The sequence below is a fragment of the Typopeltis vanoorti genome, chromosome 8 (genome assembly GCF_054136105.1).
Source record: "Typopeltis vanoorti isolate ZY-2024b chromosome 8, IOZ_Tvanoo_1.0, whole genome shotgun sequence".
Lineage (NCBI taxonomy): Eukaryota > Metazoa > Arthropoda > Arachnida > Uropygi > Thelyphonidae > Typopeltis > Typopeltis vanoorti.
In genome coordinates, this window is record NC_143556.1 from 147,312,887 (window position 1) to 147,330,120 (window position 17,234).

At 36.7% G+C, this 17,234-nt stretch overlaps 1 protein-coding gene across 1 annotated transcript in view; it reads left to right on the forward strand.

Annotated features, from left to right (window-relative positions):
* LOC150104414 (2-oxoglutarate dehydrogenase complex component E1-like) overlaps positions 1 to 17,234 on the forward strand; it is a 596,096-nt gene that overhangs the window by 472,512 nt on the left and 106,350 nt on the right. The gene's annotated exons all lie outside the window — the stretch shown is intronic.

Below are 17,234 nucleotides of genomic sequence, written 5' to 3' on the forward strand. Positions count from 1 at the left end.
AGAGAGCGCATAACTTTTATGAACTTCGGATGAATTTCTTTTGCCGTTAAACCTTCTTTTACAAAGAATTTTATAACTACATGATACTCAATTTTATTCATTTCAAGGGATACAGACAACACTTTTGCTTCAGACAGCTGTATAAAACAAACTACTTGATAGAATGATATTCACATAGTATCTGTCATACTTTGCCTTGAACTCATTCACCATCATAGCACCCACAACAGACTCAGGCAGCTTATTCCACTCATTCACCACTCTAAAAGTAAAAAACCCAGCTCTAACACCCTTACTAACCACAATCTTGCCCAGCTTCCATGGATGTCCCCTAGTCCTCCCACCACTAGTCATGTTCTCAAAAATATCCTCTGAATTAATCTTATAGAAACCCTTCAGCAATTTGAATGTCTTAATCATATCTCCCCTTTTCCACCTTTCAACCAATTTCTGCAACCCACAAATCTTCAACCTGTTTTCATAAGGTTCATTCCATAGATCTGCTATCATCTTGGTCACTCTCCTCTGGATCCTCTCAACCTCCTTCCCATCAAGAAGAAACCTAGGTTACCAGATCTGGGCACAGTAATCAAGATGGGGTCTTATCAAGGCTCAATACAGAGGAACAATACCTTGCTTATCTCTGCTCTTCAAAGTATTCTTCAGCATCCAAGTGATTTGATGAGCTGATTTAGCCACTTTTGCGATATGCTCCCTAAATTTCAACTCCCTATCCACCAACACTCCCAAGTCCTTGGCCTCATCAATCTCCTGGAGTACAGTTCCACCAATGTGATATACTGCTGCTAATCTTTTCATCCCAAAATGCATAACCTTACATTTTGCCACATTAAATTGACATCCATTCTCCTTAGCCCAGACCTCCAATCTACCCAAATCATCCTGCAAAATTTTGACATCTTCTACATTCATTATTGCCCTACCCAACTTAGCATCATCAGCAAACAAATGAACCGTTCCTCTCAGATCCTTCCCTGTGTCGTTAATGAACAAATTAAACAGCAGTGGTCCAAGAACAGAACCCTGCGGCACACCACTAGTCACAGGCCATCTTTTGGACTCTACTCCTGAGTAAACTACTCTCTGGTATCTCTCCATCAACCACACTCCTATCCATCTCACCAACCCTATATCCATTCCCATATATTGCAGTTTACGGATTAGACTTCCATGTGGTATCCTGTCAAAGACCTTAGCCAGGTTAAGCAGTATCACTGTAAACCCATTACCCTTATCCAGTTCAGCCGTCACTGTGTTATAAAACCTGAGTAAGTTACTGAGGCATGATCTACCCTTCACAAAACCATGGTGTCCCCCATACAGTATCTCATTTTCATCAATCCATTCCTGTATTTTTCCCTTGACTACTTTCTCCGAGACCTTGACAACGACTTCCTGATATGCTGATCGGTCAGTAATTTGCAACAGTATCTTGGATCCTCCTTTATGCAGTGGAACTATTTATCCCCTCTTTCCACCCCTTCGGGATTAAACCAGATCTGAGACTCAGATTAAACAATAAGGCCAAGGGCACTGACAATTCTTTTAGCAACTTCACGTAAAAACCCGTGCTGATATACCATCCTATCCTATGGATGTATTCACATTATGGTTCTGTAATAGACTATTCACCTCCACTTCATTTACCACAATTCCCATATAAACTAATGGTTCCTTCATTCCTTCAACGTCACCACCTGGATGATATACTCTTGCAAAGTGCTCACTCAGTAATTCCACTATATCGACTGATTCAGTGACACCTCCCTACCATCGGCGTTCCTTAAACTCATTCTGCTGTGCAGTTTTTCTTTTACTAGCAGCATATTGAAAGAACTGTTTGGGATTCTCATTAGCTTGCATGGCTTATTTCCTTTCATAATCCGTTTTTGCTTTTCTCACCACACTCGTTACCCTTCTGGCCTGCACTTTATACCATTCATGTGCACCTTTCTCCTTAAATTCCTTGCAAAGTTGTTTCTTTTTTTGCAACTCAAGTTTTATTGGTGTTATTCATCCATTTAACCTTTACTTGATTTACTATTCGGACTCTAGGTATACAGTCAGCCATAACCTCCTGCAAATGCTCCTTGACCACTTCCTATGCCCTATCAGCATCCATCCTTGCAGTTTTACATGCTATGGCACTGAACCAAGCAATCTCCTCAGCTTATCATACTTGCCAGCACAGTAATTTCACATGTACCCTGTCTTAATCGAAAATTTCACACATTTAGCCACCTCTCAGGTAAACACCCTCTTGGCAACATGGTCATATTCATTACAGTCAAATTCTGAGATGCTATTACTAGGTCAAGCACTCCCAAACCCCTAGTATTTTCCATTACATGCTGTCTCAGATAGTTATCCCTCAGTAATTGAATAAAATCAGTTCCTTCCTCACGTGTACTCTCATCCTTCCAATCAATGTTACCATAGTTGAAATCCCCCATAATAATTACCCTCCTTCCACTCATTTCATCAATTTGCCTATGCATACTATCTCCACCATCTATTCCATCACCTGGTCTATAGCAGCACCCACCTGTACATTTTGTTCCGTTAGTCTCAGTCTCACACCAAATAGCCTCAAATAAGCTGTTTTCACTATCCTGCAATACAACTTCTGTTCTCATTGGTTGCAGTTCATCAGCTATCATCAATAACACTCCTTCCCCCATTTTATTCTCCCTGTCAATCCTGAACACACTATACCCCTCACATTCAATCCCACTAGCTATATCATCTTCTGTCAGCCATGTTTCAGTAATGCCAATAACCTGTGGCCAGGAAGAGCCAACCAAGGCCAAAAATTCTTCCTTCTTGTTCCTGATACTTCTGGCATTAGTATACATGAAATGCAGAGGTCCATTTGTCCCACCCCTACCTTGATGCATTATACTAACTATCCCATTCTGATTTCTTGTCCTTCGTACTGACTTGGGCACATTATAAACATTCTTACACTCAACTGCCTCACTGATGTCTGCATATCCACTTCCTCCCCTCCTTAATAGTTCTAGTTTCCCTGATTTTGCACATCCACTCTCACTTCACTCAGCAACACTTTTTCCAGTCTTCGCACACCAAATCCATTCAAATGTAAGCCATCAAACTCACTCCACAGCATACCATCTGCATAACCTGCGCATGAAGTCATTTGCGATTATGGCCCTCCTTCTAAGCTCTTCTCTGTCATACCGCGGCAACAGACTCACTATCCTAACTCTGTCACTCTTTTCTTTCGCTACCTCTAATAAGTCCTTCCCGTCCTCTCTCATATCAAATTTATCTCCTTTCAAGTCATTCTTTCCCACTACGACTATCATTTCTTTCATCCTCTGCTTCTGTGCTCTAATACTCTTACTTACATCCTTAATTTTCGCACCTGGTAAGTAAGATTTAGTTAAACTCTCATCTATCATACTTCTTACTAACGAGTCACTGTACAACACTCTTTCCTTCATTTCTGAAACACTCCCAATCATACACTTATTATTCCTTTTGTACATTCCGTTTGCTGAGGCGCTCGGGAAAGAGTTTTGCAGTCTCTCCAACTGCCGCTTCACCCTATGTATTACTCTGCATAACCATGTGATCTTACTCATTTCAGCTAATTTCTCATTTTTTTCATCATTCAAACCATTGTTTTTCTCTGTATAATTACTTCCACTCTCTCTTTCATCACTGCTCTCATTGCTATCTTGTACAACCTCACAATTTACTGTCAAACCACTATTTTCTCTCACATTCTGGCTTTCTTCTACAACAACTATCTCATGACCTGACCCACACTTCAATTCCTCACTTTCCTTACACTTTCGGCACAGTCTCCCACCACTATCATTATCTATCCAAACTCCAGTCTCTTTCGGGAATGCATATATACCGCATGTCACATTGGACAAATTCCCTTACATTAAAGTTTTTGAACAAAGACGCCAAAGTCTTGGTCAGCATTGTTTTTCGTCGCATTGGCGCCATGTGCTATGCTATTGTTGGAACGTACTTCCTGGTTTTGAATCCACCATCTTGTTGTAAAGTTGTTCTTAATAAAATCAATTAATTGTTGGTTGATTACTATTCAAAATATGGGGAAATTTATATTTATACTGCGCCACCCTATATTTCGATTAGTCTGTGTAAAATAGTAGAATCAATCTTCAATTAATTTAGCAGTCTCATTAATCATATAGGCCAAATTTAATATCTTACACTTAAGGCTCCTGCAAGATCCGAACTTTTTATAAACGGTGCATTGAAAAAGAATCAAGCACACACAATATTGAAATCAATAAAACAAAACATTTAATACAAGGTTATATGACAAGTACACAAAATTATAATTCCGAAAATAAGATAATACAAATAACTTAGTTCTTCAGGTCAAAACATTCACATAGAATCAAACATATCTTCAGACACTAAATTCATAGTTCTCCTAATAATAAAAATTGTTCGTACAGTTCAAAACTTCAGAATTTCTTAGCAAATAAATTTACTAGTATCACTTAGTTGCACTCTATGATTTAACACCTAATTAGTCAGCAAGCACTTATTAAATTAATAATGGTGGCAGTTATTACTTCAAGGGGAATCACTTTCAAGTTTCAAACTTGGCTAAACTCAGCAAAATGTCACAGTAAATGTTAGGATATTCGAGACGGAGCTATTACTTAAATCTTCGCACTGAAATAAAATAAAGTAGGACTGTTCTTATTCTTACTGGGTTAAATCCATAGCACATCAGATTCAATGTGAGCACATTTCAAAACTATATTCACTTAATACTCCGAAGCAACACTATTCAAAAGAATTCTTCACGGAGATAACTGAATTATTATTTATCGCGCTGCACAAATCTTGACGGACTTGCTATAAGGCAGAATAATTATTCCATGTTTACTACCTGCATAACAAATTGAGCTTTGCATAATCCTTCTTCAAAGCGATATAGGAATATGTAGTACTTCTAGAATTTAGTGAAATTATTCTGAATTTCCTATTAATCTTCCGGTCTTTAGTTAATCCTATTACTGCCACTGCTGACTTTACTCTCAGCTGCCTATAAGTTTTCTCCTCGTCTCCTTACTCTACTCAGTGCTTCTCTATGTTCCTGCCCTTCAGTCTCCTTGTTTACTTTCACCTTCCATTCATATACCTTCCTTCTTCCCGCCTAAACTTGTTCACTCGTCCAACTCATATTAATTCCTTGCTTCCAATTACCACAGCTCGCATGTTCTATTTTATTTCTATCTCCATGGCAACGATCAAAACAAAACGTAAACATGAGAACAGTAATTTTTTTTTTTTTAATTATATTTGTAAATGAAAGTGAAAGAAAAATTAAGTAACTGTAATATTTTTTATTATTATATTTCATTACTGAGTGTAAAGGTACATAAGATTATACCTTTACACTCAGTAATGAAATATAATAATAAAAAATATTACAGTTACTTAATTTTTCCTTCACTTTCATTTACAAATATAATTTAAAAAAAATAAATTACTGTTCTCATAAGGTACATAAAGTTACATACGTAGAATATCCTACAATATTACTGAAGGAATATAGCAATAAAATACGTGGCATTTACTACAGAGTCCTTCCATTAACATAACATATATTAAAATTATATAATTAAATAATAACTGATAAAATTCAAGGAAAATACATGAATAATATATCTTAAGCAAGAGACTAACAAATAATATTTAAACAAGTCTTGCTTAGTATATGGTAGATTATGTTAAATGTGAATGAAGAATAAAAACATACAAAGTAATTTCGTTCACAGTTTAACACTATGAATCGTATCTTTAAACTACTAGTTTAATTAAAGCGGAAATCACACCAAAAATCACACAGACACACCACGCTACCAAAAACAAACAATACCACATCAAGATTAAATCAATATTGCCAATTTATTCTCAAAATAATACTTAATACTTAATAATACTTATGCACACAGTAATCCTTCCCCATCATTTTTTAATTAAGAATCTCTTGCTTAATAAGATTACAGTCCATTTCACAATTACTCTGTTTATTCTTCAGGCTACAGGGACACATCCTGATATCACATCATTTAAATATTTTTTAAATGCTTACCACACACTTTTGATATCCTGCCCATCTAAAAGCTGATGCCATGGCACAGAACCCAGCATGTAACCTTTTATGACTGGAACATTCATAAACTTAGCCATTTCCCAAGTGAGTACTGCATGATCACTGTTTCCAACCAGTGGCCGAATAGTTACATCTTTACTTAACCCCCCCCCCCCCCGACATGATAATCAGATTTAACTCTCTTTGATCACTAGTTCCTTCTGTCACGTTGCTTGAGGAAGTTGTCTCGCAGCCATTCAATAAATTCAGTTTCCTTCTTGTCATGCGATTTCACAGCTACCCAATAAATGTTCAGATAATTAAAGTTCCTCCCCATTTTGATTACTCTTTTGATTACACCCATCATCTTTATTTCTTGATGCACTGTTTCAGCACTAACCCAGTATGTATTTGATCTTGTTAGATTCCACCTCATCCCAGATTGCTTCAATTACTCTTTCACATGCTCTTACACACAGATTCTCATGATTCCTCCCATTAGAATTAAGTTTTCCTGACTCTCTCTTAAGTCTAATATCAATTAATAATTTTTCAAGACTCCTGATGCCAAATGCATTGAAGTGTTGGCTGTCCCTCTTAATCCAATCTTCAAACTAACTGCACACATCCAAAAACTCCATTTTTTCTACACAGCCTACACATCAAATTGTTTGCCAGCATAGCCCTTCTTCATTCATTTCCATCATATCTAGGTAATAATGATTTTTACTTTCTCACTCTTCTCTCTCTCTCTTTTTCCAGCAGTCTTTTCATATCTTCTCTCATACCAAAATTATCACTAGTCTAGTCATTAGAACCTATCAGAATTACAAACTCTCTTGCTTATCTTTTCTATTTTTTAATTTTTCCTCTGGGAAACCTTGATGTTATAACCCACTCATCAATGGCATGTTTTATGATAGAGTCACCATACCAAATAACATTCTTCTTTTTACAATCAACATTAATTACCAGATTTGTGTTATGACACACTAACTTGTATTATTCCATGCTTTGTTGTTTTCCATTTTGATGGTCAACTTTTTTATTTTTTCCTGTTTCTCTTAATGCCACTCAACTTTCTGTAATTCCTTCATCTTCTGTCTAATAATCTGCAATTAACCTAGCAATTTCAGAGGTTAAATTATTTTCAGTATCGTCTTTAGTGGAGAAAACCTTCTTGTTCACTATGATGTTCTTGTTAGTGTTCCATTTCTTCTGCATTTTTGGTACCATATTACAGCTGTATTTAATATTACAATATCACAATAAAGATATGTTATAAAGACACTAAATACTCTAAACACTTGAAAATTTACTCTAACATACTATAAAACAGATAAAAACACCAATTTTAAACTAGCACTAAATTACACCAACCACTCACAATATAACATCAAACCTGAATGGCTTACACTTAATTTTATGCCAGACCATCTTCCTATATGTCCTTCAGTACTAATTGCTAATTTACATCAAGTACAGGTTATATATTATTCTGATTTTACACGAAGTTTCTGTGGTTAAGCAATTCTGTAGGAAATTTTCACTTTTGAGACCACATTGTAATATAAGGAGTTTATTAAAAATAAACAATTAAAATCCAACAAGTTTTGTGCGCCGTAAGACTTGCATCATCCTTGGTAGTGGTACATAAGTTTTACACAACAACGGCCTAGTAACAATTAGCTACACATATTAGATGTTTTTGATTACTTCACAACTGTTAAATATTTGATAAACCAATACAAATCATAAATTCGTTACTGTATACGTGCTGGAACATTGCTAGTTGTTGCTATCACATTCTGTGGTATCACTCGTGCTATATCCTAGGTCCATGGCAGTTAAAGTTTTGATGAAAGCAGACCATACTTGATGTAAAATTAAGCCTTGATTCTTATTGTGTTGTGCAGAGATCTTAAGCATTTGGGAAGCTTCTTTAAATTTTCTTGTTAAATAGTTATTATCAATATATGATATTTTTGTTTGTTGCCAGAATACTTGATGCCAATAGTGGTTGTGTGTAATGCCAGGCCTGATTTATACTCCCTTCTTTTTTTGATGTCTTTTACATGTTCATAACGATATCTTCTTCCCCCTATTGGGTAATGGCCTTTCCCATTGTGGGAGGGTTGAGTCTACTTCTCTCATGGTGACCCACTCCATTTTAGGAAAGCATGTGTGTGTGAATAAATCTATGAAGGTGAAAAACAGTCACAAACATCTATGTCCTAGGTAAGATTCAGACTTGCAGCCTTTGGGCTGGAGAGGGGATAAGCCAATGAAACTGGCTTTCCAGATATACAAAACTTAAATACAGAACCTTGTTATATTCCCATGATTTCTCGGTTTTTCAGTAAAAATCTGATCCTAACAACCTCTGCCCTGATCTAAGCTGCTGCCTCTCCAAGTTTCACTTCTATAATTTAGTTAATGTAATCATCATCAAATTCCTGATATATACCCTGAGGAGTGTACCGAATATTATGATAACATTATGATCATAACTTCTCTATTTCTGCATGTAAGGTTCTCTGCATCATTGCCATTATTCGATGTGGTGTCTACACAACTTGTGCAATGTGGCCCCTGAATTTCAGGACCTTGTCCACCATCACTCCTAGATCTCATATCTCCTCTACTTCTGTTAAAGTTTCCCCATCAAGTGTAACTGCATCTCATTGTTGCTTACCAAATCTCAAACCTTACACTTGGCAACATTGAACTGACAGTTCCACTTACCTCCCATTCATGCAATCTCTTCATGTCTTCTTGTAAGTCACTAACATCAGCCTGACTGTGCATTGCTCTCCCCAGTTTTGCATCATCTGCAAACAGCTGGATATCACTAGTTAAACCCGACCCAATATCATTAACAAACAAATTGAACAACAATGGCCACAAAAACAGATCCCTGCGGCACACCACTGATGACCTTTCTCTTTCAAGTTACTGCACCCCCATATACAACTTTCTGATACCTATCTCACAGCCAGTCACTGATCCAACACAGAAGTTTATTATCCAATCACATCTTTATTTAAGAGCTTGTCAAGTGGCAGTCTGTCAAAAGCCTTAGCAAAATCCAAGTACACCACTGTATATGCATCTCCTCTGTTCAAGGTATTTGTCACCTTGTTATAGTACATAAGTAAGTTAGTGAAACATGATCTCCCCTTAACAAACCTATGCTGATAACCACAGAGAATACTGCTGTTATCAACCCATTTCTGTATCCTACTTCTCACCAATCTCTTCAGGACCTTCACCACAACCCCAGATATACAGACTGGCCTATAATTTGAAGCTACAGCCTTCATGACTTCTTGTAAGTTTATAAAATTGTTCCACTGCCTTTATGCAGTGGAACAATTTTATCCTCCTTCCACTCCCTTGCAACCTGTGCTGTTGCAAAACTCTTGTTAAACAGGCATGCCAATGCTACTGCCAGTTCTCTGGAACATTCTCTTAAGATGTGGTGATATTTCATCAAATCCTATCACCTTATTAACATCAAGGATATTTATATCCTCAAATACCTCCTGCTCAGTCACAATTAAGCTGTCCTCTCCTATATCCTCTACACTTAAGTTCCTCATGATTCCACCCTGATCAGGATGAAACACACTTATAAATTGATCACTGAATACCTCAACAATGTCTTCTGCAGCAGTTACCATTCTACCACTTTCATCCCTTAACTTCATCTTTCCATGATCATTCTTCCTTCTACTTGCCACATATCTAAAAAATTCTCTAGGGTTTTTCTTAGCCTGATTTGCCAATTTCTGCTCATACTCTACTTTTGTTTTCCTTACTAACTGAGTCACTCTGCTGGCTTGTTCTATATATTCTTCATGTGACTGATTACCATTATTCACCTTGTACTTCCTCCAAAGGACTTTCTTTTTCCAGATTTCATGCTTAAGCTCCACATTCGTCCATTCTACACCAACCTTATTCAGCCTTTTGGCCTTTGGAATGCATGCCTACATTGCTGCTGTTATGTATTTCTTTGTAAGTTCCCATGCAGCAATTATTTCCTTACCGTTCAACTCCTCGTTTTATGTTATAGCTCGAAGTTGTCTCCTAAGCTTGTCATAATCACAAGCTTTATAATTCCACATATATCCATTCCTTGCAAAAGCCTGCATATGACCAGCAACAACACAGATGATTACTTCATGATCACTTTCACTAACTGGAGGAAAATGTGAAGTCCCTCTAACAATTACATCCGCTGATGAAATGATGAGATCTAGAACTCTTGATCCTCATGTGCCTTTCTTTACATGCTGCCTGAGATAGTTATCTCTCAAGAACTCGAGAAATTCACTTTCCTTATTTCCAAATGCTATCTCTTCATTCCAATATACAGACATAATTAAAATCACCCATAATAATTATCCTTCCTTTGTTCACTAATCCAAGTTGTTTATACATTTCTTCATTACCACATTCCCAGACCTATAGCAACATCCAACTAAATATGTTTTTCTCTCCACCTCCACATTACACAACACTGCCTCATAACCATTGCCACTACTTCCCCCTTTCATGTCTACCTTATGTGAACTTAATTCCCCTGCTTTCATTAACAGCACTCTCTCTCCCTTCCTGCCCTTTCTATCCTCACAAAAAATACTGTACCCTTCCATTTCTATTCCCATTACGATATCATCTTCATTCAAAACCATGTTTCACTTATTCCAATGATTTGTGGGCGAATAAACTCAATCACTGAAACCATTTCATCCTCTTTATTTCTGATATATCTAGCATTTGTAAACAAACACAACATTTCATTTTTAGGTCTATAGCCAGTGCTATCCAAACCATATGTTTGTTGTTATTTCCCCACTACACCTGCCAAATCACCTTTATCACTGCTTACCACATATACCTCCTCAGTCTCCACTTCTCCCCCACATTGCAATATACTCCATCTTATTTTTAGAGGGACTTGTGGCATAGTATAATTATTAAAAACAACACGTAAGTCCACAGTAATAACTTTATTTATTTTGCTGGAAAAATTCAAGGATTTAAAAATCAAAGAGTTTGAGTTGTTAGTCAGTTTTGACATTGTATCTCTGTTTACCAATATCCCATTAGCCGACACAGTCGATTTATTATATGAAGATTACCCTCCAGATATTGCAAAAATTTTCGAATTTGTTATCCATTCAGGTTATTTTAGTTGGATAAACAAGTTCTACAAACAAGTTGAAGGTACTGCTGTAGGTAGTCCTTTGTCTCCACCTTTGGCTAACTATTTTTTGAAACAATTTGAAGAGACTATGTTTTCATCCATTCACCCTCAACCATCTCTTTGGTATCGTTATGTCGATGATGTTTTTGTCATTTGGTCACATACTGAAGATGAGCTTTCTACATTAGATAAATAGCCTTCATCCTCATATCCAATTCACCATAGAAAAGGAAAATGCTGGTGTTTTATCATTTTTGGACATCCTGCTTACTCGAACTTCTTCTGGGACCTTATCTACAAGCGTCTTTCGAAAGCCCACATTTACTGGCAGATACATTCATAAAATGTCTGCTCACCATGCATCTCAAAAATTTGGCATTCTTAAATCTCTAATTAATAGGGCACATAAAGTTTGCTCTTCTCCAGAAATCTTACAACAAGAACTTTCCAGCTTTAAAAAGTTAATGGTATCTAATAATTACCACCCTAATCAAATCCAACAGATAATTGAATCTTATGTTCCAATACATAAGGCTTCTTCAACAGTTTGCAGAGTTCCAATCCTCTACATTCCAGGAATCTCAGAACCTATAGGTAGAATTTTAAAAAAGTACCAATTGATTCCCACTTATATTCCTATCAACAAAATTTCTTCCTTATTGCCTTCTACAAAAGATAAACTGTCATCTCTGTCTTTGGCTGGTGTTTACAAAATTCCTTGTGAATGCGATGTTTCTTATTTTGAACAAACTGGCCATTATGTGGAAAAAAGAATTAAAGAACATCAATATTATATTGATTACAACAAACCTCAGAAGTCTGGTCTAGCACAACACAGTATTACCACTACCCATAATATCCAGTGGGATAAAGCTATTCTACTTCATAGATGCAAGTTCAAATATGAACGCCTCTTTAAAGAAAGTTGTGAAGCTTTTTTACACCAACCGAATTTAAATCGAAATGATTGCCCCTCTCTCTCTCTCGAAGATCTGGGAGACTTTTATTTTATGTAATCATTAAAAAAACTAATTATCTTAAATATTAATTATTTATTAATTTCTTTCATTTCCTAGCTCGTGACAACATTGTATTTTAATAGGTGATCCACCAAATATTCGTTACTTGTATTCTATTCCTATCTGTAATGCTGAAGATGTACTATTATTTTTAGTATGAAATATCTACCTTATTTATTAATTAAAGTTATTATTGTGGACTTACATGTTGTTTTTAATAATAGTACTCCATCTTCATACACACATTTACTGCCACGTTCAACATTCACTCTCTCTATACCATGTCTTTCTGTCCACCCGAGCTCTCCCCATTTCCCTGTTCCTCTTGTATTCCCGTTCTCTCTTCCCCTCTCACACCACTACTGTTTCCATTGCCAAGCACTGCTGTCTCTTCAGTATCACTCTCCTGATTTTTCTCTTCATCTCTTCCTTCTGATCTCTGGCACTCATCACACTCTGTACTTCCACACACTATACTTTCATCCAGAAAAACTCACTCCAAAGCCATTATGATAGTACTATAGGAATATACAGGATATTATGATAGTACCACCTGAAAAATATACATGACTGCTAACTTTTTATCAACAATTTTCTTTCAAATTAATCTTTTGTCTGTCAGGACTTCAGTATTGTCAAATCTTGTATATCCACCTCCTAATGTGCTTCTAACTGCACATTGCACTAAGATCCACCTAGATCTTAGTCTTCTGCTGGGTCTTTTTCTACCATCCTGGCAACAAATACCTATTTTGCTAGCCTTTCCACTCCCATTCTGTTTTAAGTAGCTATATATAGTAGCTTGCAGTGGACACTGTTGCAGCCACTCTTGGTGTCACTCACTTTCTGTGGGGAAATCATATCCCAAGTCCTTCTCACTTGCTACATGCTCCAGTTCTATAAATTTTCCAAATATTCCACTACCACTGAAATTAGTATAACAAATTATAGACTGAGAGTGCTGTTAAAATGGGGTGGAGATAGTTTCAGAGTTGAAAGATCAGTCAACAACAGATATGAGGTGCATTCTGATGTGTAGGAATGGTCACCTAGTTCTGACGAGGAACATCATCCTTACTTTTGAATACATCCACACCTCCAACATTTATTAAAGCAAATTATCTCAACTTTTCTTCTCACTATTGTTGTTGTATGCAGATGACATTGTGCTGTGTGCAGAATCAAGAGAAGAAGTGGCAGCCAAACTGGAAAGTACTGGAAGGGAGAGGTATGAGACTGCGCAGAAGTAAGACTGGGTATATGTGTTGCAAAGTGGATGGCAGCCAGGAGACAGATCTGGAAGTGGAAGGAAATGTCATCAGGAAGTCAATGACTTTAGATACTTTAGTTCAACAGTGAAAGAGGATGGTGAGGCTGAGAAGGAAGTGGGATGCAGGATGGAGGAACTGGAGAGAGATGGCTGGAGTACTATGTGATAAGAAGGTGCCGATCATTCTAAAAGGCGAAATTTATAGGACAGTAGTGAGACAAGCTATGACGTATGCTTTGGAAACTGTAACCCTGAGGAAAAATAACATCAGCAGGATGGAGGTAGCAGAGATGAGAATGCTTAGGTGGATTTGTGATGTGACCAGAAAGGATCATCTGAGAAATGTAAGGGGAACGGTGAAAGTTACGAACTTAGGAGCAAAGATACAGGAGGCAAGGTTGAGATGGTTTGGTCATGTGATGAGGAGGGAGGAAGAGTATGTGGGAAGAAAGGTCATGCAGATGGATGTGCAAGGGAAGAAGAAGGGCAGACAGCCAAAGAAGAGATGGTGGAGGAGGAGTTGAGAATGAAGAACTTGGATGTGGCTACAGCCCAAGACAGGAAGTTGTGGAGGAGACTCACCACAAACAGCGACCCTACTTAAGTGGGAAAAGCTGCAGAAGAAGAAGAAGATCTCAACTTTTCTGTTAGGCTGTACATCCCTAATCCCCTGAGATGCTTTAAATGTTAGAAATGTGGCCACACTCAAAATTCCCGTCTTGGCTCTACTACCTGTGCCCAATGTAGCAGTATAAAGCATGATAACCAGTCTTGCTCAGCCAAGAAAGCTAAATGTATCAACTGTCAGGGAGATCAGCTAGCCTACTCCCATGCATGGCAGTAGTGAAAGGATGAAAAAGAAATACAAATCAGACACCTTCCTGTTTTTATTTAAAACTCTTTCTGTCCAGTCAAATCTTCTTCATCTGAGTAGGAAGCACATTATCTCAGCTATATCAAGCACAAGGTATCCCACAGTGTGACACTTTGCAATTAATGTTTATTCAGTCACTGAGCAACTTTTTAGCACAGTAGACAATATTGTTTATGTTGACTTCACAATTGACTGTTACTCTTGTATTATGAGAGTAACCGAAAGATAACTTCAGTATGTAATCAGTCTTGTCTCTTCATAGGCTTTAGTAATGGATTCAAGTTTGCAGCAGAAAAAATTGTCTCTCTATTCACTTTTTCTGAAAACTTATTCTTCACTCAGATCATGAATTAAGAATGGACAAAGTATTATTCGAGTAAGCACCAGAGGCCAAGTTCTTGTGACTCATCTTTGACAGAAAGCTTACATTCCTTGCACACATTCATGAGCTTAGAGAAAAGTACAAAAGGGCATTGAATATCCTTGCACCCTGTCCTCTACAGAATGGGATTCTGTAGAGGACATTATGAGTCTTCTCATGTTTACAGTTCTGCATTGAGGAAAACACTCTGATGCTATTTTCTTATCATTCTGTGTTGTATCCTTTCATCATCCTGGTATATGAATAGCTACTGGTGAAAATTCACATCACTCGTTCAAAGTCTTCATGTTGAAGCAAACAAACCTGCTCTGCGTACTTTGATGGAAACATTTGTCTCTTCTGACAAATCGTTGGTATTATATCCAGCATCTTCAGAGCACAAAAACAATTTGTTACAGTATGAGAAACAACAATTTTGTTTAACAGTGGAACTAGTTAAAAAAATCATAATGGACCATGCAAGGAACAACGATTTGGTTTAACAGTGGGATTAGTTTTAAAAAAATCATAACGGGCAGCACAAAGAACTAAAGTTCCTTGGATATAATATACCAGAAATAAGTTAATAAATGCTATTTTTTTATCATTCTGTGTTGGCCTGTTTACATTCCATCCTGCAACTTCTCACTTTGTAAACTACACAAGTCTCATTTTCCATCATGTAACTATTTAATGTGCATGGAGCAACCCACTCTGAATTCTTGTCCATCTACACTGATGGTTTAAGACCTGTGTTGGTTGTGCTGCTGTTTTTGCCTGCCCTTATTACATCAGATCCCATTGATTGCAGTAATTATACAGCAGAGTTGCATATCATTTAGCTTGTCCTTGTGCCCATAAAAGAAAACTGCTACCAAAAATATATAATTTACACAGTTTCATTGAATTCCTTATAGGTGGTCTTCTCTTTTCTCCTTTGTACAGTTCATATCCAGTGCTTTGTGAGGATTTTAAAATTGTTATACAAATTTGAAGGTCCTTAATTTTGATATTCAGCTGTGCTGGATTATCAGCCACATTGGAATTAAGAGAAATGAGTCTGCAGATGCTGCTACTAGATCATCTCATACTTTTCCTTGAATCTCCCATTACAAACTACAGACAGTTTATAAGATGGCAAGAAGTACTGACAAACAAATGGCATGAAATTAAGCATTGGCAGTCTAGTGAATGTAAAAACAGAAGAGAGGAAGTTGTTCTTGCTAGGCTCAGCATAAGTCACAGTCATTTTACACATTTACCCATTTACACATTTACTGTTGATTCATCTTTATATGAAAAATGTAACAGTTGTCTCCATCATTTATCCAAAAATTTCATTCCTCAACACATGAATCTTAACTTTTTATAAAGAATTAATTTATACAACCCTATTTGATTATAAATTCTATTTATGTATAGTATTGATAGTGAATTAGTTATTTAAAATTTGCTTTTTATACATAGCATTATTTTATTTACTAATTTTTCTTTTTACTACTATTTGTCACTTTGTGTACTGCTGTAACCTTTGATTTGGTGCTGTATGACCTTTGCTGTCCTTGTGCCAATAAAATAACCAACCTATCTCCTCTAGGGCTGACTTTCATATCTGACTGATCCTGGCATAAACATCCCATCCTTAACCTCCTCACCCTCCAACAAACTTTATATTCTTTTCATTCAAAGAGTACTTTCCTCCTGCATGGCTCATAATACTTGATAAGCCCAAAATCCAATTATCCTTAGAATATTTTTCTTACATTTGGGATGGTTCACCCAAAATTTCTAAGAATTCTTGGTTGGTTGTATACAGAAGAGGGCAATTTGCCTAATAGGTGACCTTTGTCTCACAGTCTCCCTCCAGTCACTTTCTCAAAGGTACCGTGTTTCTGCATTTTGCCTTTTTATAGGTACTTCATGGGCTCTGTTCCACTAAATTGGCCACTACCATTCATCCACTTTCTTGATCTTGTAAAAACATGATTGGCATTCATCTCCAAATATAATTGAACTTCTGACATTAAACCAACTTCTCATATCTTTCTTCATTCTACTACCTCTGCTCTTTGGAATAGCTACAAACCTCATTTTTTCAAGACCAACTTTAATAGATTCTTTCCTTCTCCTTAACCACTTACCCACATGTGGCACTGTTATTGGTTTTATGATGTTTCCTGTTTAAAGTTGATATAAAAAATATAAGCACAGTCTATTAAATGATTCCATAATATTTTTACTCCAATGGACCATTAAAGACATGACTTTCAACAACCTCATTTCTCTAGTGCTTATCTGTAAAAGGGTTTAAAAAAAAAAAAACCTTCAGCAATCTGTTTTCTCAAATATTGGATTA